The sequence below is a fragment of the Tubulanus polymorphus genome, chromosome 6 (genome assembly GCF_964204645.1).
Source record: "Tubulanus polymorphus chromosome 6, tnTubPoly1.2, whole genome shotgun sequence".
Taxonomy (NCBI): Eukaryota; Metazoa; Nemertea; class Palaeonemertea; order Tubulaniformes; family Tubulanidae; genus Tubulanus; species Tubulanus polymorphus.
The window spans coordinates 15,136,271-15,144,454 of record NC_134030.1 but is presented as its reverse complement, the minus strand read 5'-3'; the positions used below and the strand labels follow the sequence as shown (position 1 = coordinate 15,144,454).

Below are 8,184 nucleotides of genomic sequence, written 5' to 3'. Positions count from 1 at the left end.
TCAGCATCGCCACAAGTATTGGCCAAGATAAGAGTCAAAATGTTCTTTCACTGTTCCATATTTCGGAAAGTTTTTTTTTGCATGAAGCCACTAATTCTCGATCAAATTTGTACATGCATTAGTTTCTGGATCAACAAAAGTGACACTATGATTAACCGTCAAGTGATTATATCCGCGCTCTCCCAAACTAGAATATGCTTTCCAGCAATCGCTGATTATCGTGGTTCCCGGTAAAATCCACTTCTCGATTATCGGTACCAACGTTTCCGCATCCCGTTTTTCGACTGCAACCATGAACACGTTTGCATTATTTCCACGTTCGATTCCACCGAACACCCACTGACCATCCACCTGTCTTCCGCGGTTGTATTTTCTTTTGCTGAATTTCGATTCGTCTATTTCAACAACCTTTCCTGGGCCACCGATTGCTTTACATTCACGGAAAACAGTTTGATCGCACACTTCTCGGAAAAACAAAAACGCGATAACCAATAGGTAATCTCCAAAATTTCGGCTATCGTCAGATTGGATCTCGCGAACCAACTTCCACATCTAACCGACAAGTGATGGCGATGTAATTTACCTTTTATTCGCTTGCAGCAACTCCAACGCCAGCCCTCACTTCCAGCTTTTTTCTTGTGTCCAACGTTAAGCGCATCGTTCCTTTACAATGTCCGCACTCTCTTGAACTAGCTATCAGATTGCGGTTCATTAACCATTGCAAAGTACCTTTCCGACGATTCAATATCGTTGTAATCAGTTCTTTATAAGTTATGATTTTCTGTTTATTGTCTCTATCGTAACTGCAACGCCAACTGTCATCGCTCTCGATTTTAATCCTTTTTGCATCGGGTGAATTCATCGTAGGCCCTATAAGTTTTAAATGCTACACGTTCGACGTGTTATGTATTCTACAACCTCAGCAGTTGGTGGGCGTGGATTCCTATATATGACATTTCCTTTTAGAAATCTTGCTATTGTGACTAATCAATAGGCCGGGCGGATGCAGGGTCCTCACGCGTTCTCTGAGGCACTCGAAAATGTTATACTCCCCTTTTCTAAACTGGTCAATGTTCAAGGATAGTCACTGGATTCAAAAATATCGTGGCTTCAACCCTGTTCCTTAAATATGACCTATAATCTTTATTACAGTATGGGATTTTTGCAGCCAGATTTGAGCCAATATTTGTAAAGAAATCATTAAACTTATTAGCAATCGTGAGTGGATCAGTAATAATTTGGTCTCCGTATTTAAACTTATGAGGGAATTCTGATTTTTTATGTTTATTGAGTAAAGTATTTATTAATCCCCAGGTTTGTTTGGGGTCAATATTTTCAAACTGCTGTGCATAGTAACGCTTTTTAGATGCTCGTATACAATTATGCAGGTGGTTTCTATAGTTTTGAAAAGTTATTTTAGAGTCTGTCGTCCTTTTTTGCAGATACTCTTTATAAAGTTTCTCTTTACGTTTTAATGAAGTTAATAAGCCTTTTGTCATCCAAGGGTTTTTCTTATCTTTAAATCGATCCCACTTCCTGTTAATAATTGCAAAGGAATTATTGTAATGTTTATGGAATAAATGGAGAAAATTATTGTATACTAAATTTACATCTTGGTATTTGTACACATCTTCCCAATCTTCCGTCATCAGTAACCTTTTAAATGTTAGCATGTTATAATCGTTTTTCTTTCTATAAGTGACATACCGAGGAGTTTTTTTCCTATTCGAGCATTTTAGATCTATAATAGAAAATATGGGCAAATGATCCGAGAGATCAGACATTAAGATACCTGATTCAATATTGTATTTTTCATAACAGTTTGTAACGATTAGATCCAGTAGGGTCGCAGAATTATCCGTAATTCTTGTTGGTTTGTTAATAAGACCTAAATAATAATTACAGCACAATGTATCAGTGAATTTAGCTGTTTGAGTGTCGCGATCTTTATTCAATATGTTAATATTAAAGTCCCCCATTAGGAAAACCCTTTGATGACAAGATATTTTGTCAAATAACTTTTGTAAATCGTCAATGAAATTGTTTATCTTTAGTTGAGGTGGTCTATAGAATAAACCAATGAGGTATCCTTAGACTTTATAGTAATTTCAATGAAAGTATATTCAACTGAAACAATGGTCGTTAAGATAAGATCGGCACGAGTTTCATAATATAGCGTGTCCTTAATATATAAAGCTATACCGCCGCCAAGTGAGCTTTCTCTACATTTAAATATAGAGTTATATCCTGGAATAGGATATAATAGTGAATTGTTATTTGAGGTTTTTGCCCAGGTTTCAGTAATACCGATGATATCAAATTTACAATTTATTGAATCTAGCGTCAGAACTAAGTTGTCAAAGTTTTTATTCATGCTTCTTAAATTTGCATGAAATAGACTTAAACTCTGGTTTGAGGGGTCTTGAGCTATCTCAGAACTGCCATAATACAAGCAGTCGTATTGTAGGTTGTCAGATTGCATGGTCGCTTGCAAAATAAATATAATACATATCGTCCCAATAGTAATAATAATAGTACAGAGTGATACATAGGATAATTCCATAATCGTTTCGGCACCGTAAACAGCGCGCATCAAACCAAGGAAATGTATAACAAAACATACTAGATAATTTAAGGTTATGAGTCATGTAGCCGGCAATGCGTGGTGATCGCAAAATAAACATTGAGCAAAGAAAAAAAAACAAATTTAAAGACAGCTGTTTTCACAACTGTTCATAATTAATATTTAAGTAGTATAAGCGTTATTCGAGTTGAAAATAGTTAAGTTAATACGTATATATATTAGACTAATTTATAAGTTTTAGATTTCATAGAGTTTGATTGGGATTTTTTTCCCATCCTTGTCAAGAGCAAAGATTTTTCCATTTATGGTCCACATCGTTTGGTAACCTACTTGTTTTTTTACTCTATTCATATAGCTAACAATGTCCGGTGAAAGATCTTCTTGTACAAAAAATGTTTTACCTATAAGACGTTTTTTATTAAATAGTATTTTGTTGCGGATCTGGTGGTCTTTAAATCTTACAATTATCGGGTTAGGGTATAAGTTTCCATCGCATCTTGTTTTTGCTTCTTAGGTTTAATTCTATGGCAAACATCGATGTCGTTGACTGATAGATCTTCCAGAATTTTATCCGGCATGTTTGATTTCAGTGTGTTAACGACGACTGTAGCACAATTCTCTTCGGGCGTTTCACTGATCCCAAACAGGCGTATATTATTTCGACGAGAGTATTGTTCATTTTCGATAGTCTTCCGTTTAATAGACAAAAGTTCCTTTTTTGTAGAAAATCAAGATTCCGTTTTTTTTTCGTCATCCTTCAATTTGAGATTTTCAATTTCCTTTTTCAAATCTTCATTTTCGCGTTCTAAGTCGTACAGACGACATTCAAATCGTTCAAGTGTTTTTTCCACTCGTTGGTAGTGCGCATCAAGTTTTCTATCCATGACATCCTCTAGTGAGAGTTTGAATTTTTCGAGGCTTTCATTTGTAACCATAGTCTTTTGCATAATCAAAAGAGTTTCTAGAATAGTTGGCGCATCCGATATATTAACTGAGGTATTTTTTGGCGGTTTATCAATGATAGATACCGTTTTTGGATCGATTACAGCATCTGACGCGTTTTTTGGCTGTTCATCAGAGGATGATAGAGGGGCCTCTTTACGTTTTTTTGAGGCCTATTTGGGCCTAACTGATTTATTATCATCCACGGGATAATTTTTAACATAAGTTACGTCGTCCACGTCAGTGGACTTTGAGTCCATAAACACCTCACTTTCAGCGGTTTGGTTTGCTAGATCATTTCTATGGTCGGTCATGGTTGAAGGTAATACGTCAGATATTTCAATATACAACTTTACGCCGAGTAACTTTAATCCCTTAAAATCGCAGGTTCACATAGAGTTCATATGTACGTTGAATTTTCAGGACTATCGTACATACGAATATACGATGACCTTGAACGTTTGGATATTTGATAATCCACTTGTCACTTCCAGAGAACTTAAACGATTTATAGTCTAAGCAAAGAAAACTACGAGTTTTGTAGTTTTTGTAGTTACTGGAGAGATAAAGCCACGGATACAACAATAACTTTCAACCGGAGTCTGTGGTTTACAGTTTATAGTCTATAGTTTAAAATTGTGTTGCCACAATTTACGCTTAACTACTTGCTGGTCATGTTGTCAGAGTTTCAAGCTAAATTTCAAGCATACCAATAATTAGTTGCGAATATTCCTTTTAAAATCCTGATGTATTGATGATAATCCTATCACAGGCACAGATCTGACACATTTCTAGTCATAAAAACAGCAAGAAACATTAATTAATTACGGAGCGCATTTTCGTGCAAACCACCCGTCGGCCATCTTGCCAATACTACTATATATATGTTGATATTTTTGTTGATATCTTTTAATTTTCTGATTTATTTACCACGCATTGTACATATCTCAATCTTTTTCCATTTAATGAAACTTGATTACTTTTTCTAAACAATGTTTTACATTTTAAAAAATTAACGTACGAAATACGGGTAATACAATAAATAAAATATTGCTTTGCATAGGATTCGTCAAAAATTTCGGTTGATTCACTTATGGTTTTAAATTCAGTGATGTTCAGCAACGTTCATCGAAGCTACAACTGGCTACCCGAACGACGGCGATATCGACAGAAGACACGCGGAGACCGCTCTTACAGCGCCGCCTACTAAAAAGCGAACGACGGCGATATCGGCAATGTTAAAGACACGCAGAGACCGCCCTTACAGCGTCGCCTACTAAAAAGCGAACGACGGCGATATCGGCAATGTTGAAGACACGCCGAGACAGCTCTTACAGCGCCGCCTACTAAAAACCGAACGACGGTGATATCGGCAATGTTGAAGACACGTCGAGACCGCTCTTACAGCGCCGCCTACTAAAAACCAAAAACCAAATACGAATACGAATACGAATACGAATATTTATTTACACACTCCAACCATTTCCATGGTATATGGAGGAAAACAGTATTTACAATAATTACATAAACAGTAATAAAAGCTACAAAACTTAATTAACTGGTCTCACACTTATGTACAAAATATACTATTTACTATTTACAATACATATATTTACAATACATACACTACCGGAGGGATTTATATACATCGAGACCTATTTTGATGAATTTAGTCATATTTAAAGTTGGATTTTTTAATACATCTAAGTTCCGAAAGGTATTTATATCTAAGTGGTTTTCACGGGGTTCGGTAAGCAAATTACAATCGAAAATAAAATGTACTTCGTCTCATAAAACGTTGCAGGCGGGGCATAATCTATCGGTTCTGGGTAAATGAAGGTTTGATAATCTATTTACAGGTAGGAGATAAGACCCAATCCTGAACTGGAATTAACTGGTCACTAAATCGTCATCAAGCTGATTAATATAGTTTTCAAATTTAATATCCTTCTTATATTGCCTAGAATTAGTGTATAGCGAGTTATTATTCAACTTAAAATCTATCTCTTGTACGTGCTGGTCTCGGAGTACACATTTTAATTTCTTTGAGAGTGTCATAGAGTTAACCATTAATTGCTGCGTCCAAATATACGATAGACCGCAGTCATCAAAAATCTTCTTAATAAATAACAGCCAGGGGCTCTTAAACCTGTCATTAATATATAAATTGAGGGATATTTTATAAAGGATTGAACTTAGTTTAGTTTGCTTGCACGATACCGTTTTAGCCCAAAAATTGATCATTCTACGCTTTACGTCAATATACATAGGATAACGCCCTAGCTCTGCCAGCACTTGCACATTATGGGAATATTTCGTAACTTTCATAATAATTTTACAGAATAAGCAGTGGAGGTTTTCTAGTAAATCGAGATTCTCATAACCCCAGATTTCGCAGCCGTATAGTGCTACAGGAGCGACACACATGTCAAATACGTTAAGCCTTACATCTATCGGAACGTCTACCCTTCTGAATAATAGAAAACATGGCTCTCATAGCTTTATCATAAAGACATTTTTTTGCTTTAGCGAAACTGCCATTCCAGTTGAATTTTACTCCAAGATACAAATAATCTTCAACTACCCCTAACTCTTGGTTACCAAACATAAATTTTCTAGAAATTTACTTGATCCTACTTTTACTTCTAGCGAAGACTAATATTTTAGTTTTATCAACATTCACTGAAAGGCCATTGTCGGCGCAATATTCAAATAGTGTATCTAGATGTAACTGGAGAGATTTTTCATCTTCAGCAAGAATGACTGTGTCATCTGCATAAAGGATAATGAATAAGTAAAGTCCCTAGTTCTGGATCACAATTAAGATTCAGTTTTTCAATAAATGACAAAGTTGGATTACTGCGCGTATCAATATCGTTTAGAAATAGGGAAAATATAATTGGTGATAAGTTTTCGCCTTGTCGTAAGCCTCTATCTGCAGCAAAGTATTGTGATGTGTTACCGTTAAATTTAACACATGACTTAACCGAGTTATAGATATTTTTTACTATATTTAAGAAATTCCCCGTTATGCTACTATCGATTAATTTTCTCCACAATGTAACTCGACAAACCGAGTCAAAAGCCTTCTTAAAATCAACAAAGGCGCAAAAAAGTCTCCTTCCCTGACAATTCGACAATAGTTTTCAGTGTATAAATATGATCAATACGTAGTTGAATATTTTGGTCTAAAACCGGCTTGGGCCTCGCTAATTATATCATTTGAATCTAGGAAAGCTGACAGTCTATGATTAAGTATACTAGTGAACAATTTACCTAGACAACTAACTAACGTAATACCTCGATAATTATCAGGATTAGTGGGTTCGCCTTTCTTCTTAAAAATAGGTTTGATTACTCCAACGGACCATGTTTCTGGAACATGTCCAGTTTTAAATACTAGATTGAATAGGTTTTGTAGTATGTTAACCAAACAGGGATAACGGCTAAATTTTAATAACTCATTAGTGATTCCATCGATACCAGAAGCCTTATTGTTTTTTAAGAAAGAGATAGCTTTAGTTAATTCATCGACAGTTATGTCGCAGTTAAGAATATGATTGTCATAGACAGGAGGTTCATCACCCGTATGTTCTGAATGATCGTTTATTCCGTTTGCATCGTTTAAATCATTTAGTTGCATAAAATGTTCGAAGAAGATATCAATATCAATATTAGCATTACTCTGTTTTGCACCAGTCGCGGAATTTAGCATCGCCCAGTACTTTTTCGGATTATTGATTTCGCAATCTCTTAGTTCTTTGATAAAAGCTTTTTTTTGTTTTTTCTTACTTTCTCGGATAATTCTTTTGTATTTCTTGGATGAGTTTTTAAGAGCGTCAAAGTTAGAAGGGGTTGGACGGCCCCTATAACGGCTTTTCCTATAATTTTATTCTTTTCGCGCATCCCTACAGCTCCGGCCATACCACTTATTACGAACTGGAGTTCTACGACTCCTACTTTTCCTGTGATACATCAAATTACATTCTTCTGCACTTTCTAACAAGGAAGATACAAATCTATCAGTGAGCTCATTTATATTGTTCGGAGACTGGCTAACTAGGTCCTGTAGTCCATTCAAAAGTAGATCATTAAGGCCAATATCACACAATTTAGATTCAACTTTCATGAAAAACTGATCCGATCTATCATTGTCCTACCTAATTGAAGGCTTTTCGTTTACTTGTTCATGGTTCTCATTATCAGCAACAATAGGGACCTTAGAATTCTTAAGTAAACATTGTCTAAGTGGACTGTGCCCATCAGACAGTAAAGATTCAAATGGCTTAATCTGGAAATCATAAACAGATTCAAAAAGGTCAATATCACATACAAAATAATCAATAACACTAGTTTCCCTAAAAGTATAATTACCAGACTGGTCACCACCACATCTGCCATTAAGTATAATCAAAGAATGGTTCTTACAAAGATCAATTAGCTGATAGCCGGTATTATTAGTTCTTTTGTCTTGATTGTTTCTAATAGCTGGGATATCTAAGTTAATTAAAAGCTGTGAGTCAATAGCAGGGTGTAAATCGTCCTCTATTGTCTGGTTATCAGGTTCTAGAAAGTCTGGTACACATGAGATGTGAGCATTAAAGACACCCGTAATTAGCACGTTAAAATCGTTTTCAATCTTTAGCTGTAATAATTCC

General features: G+C 35.5%; 1 pseudogene; it reads right to left on the bottom strand.

Annotated features, from left to right (window-relative positions):
• Window positions 1-7,927, bottom strand: LOC141907769 (uncharacterized; annotated as a pseudogene).
• Window positions 7,928-8,184: the final 257 nt, after the last annotated feature.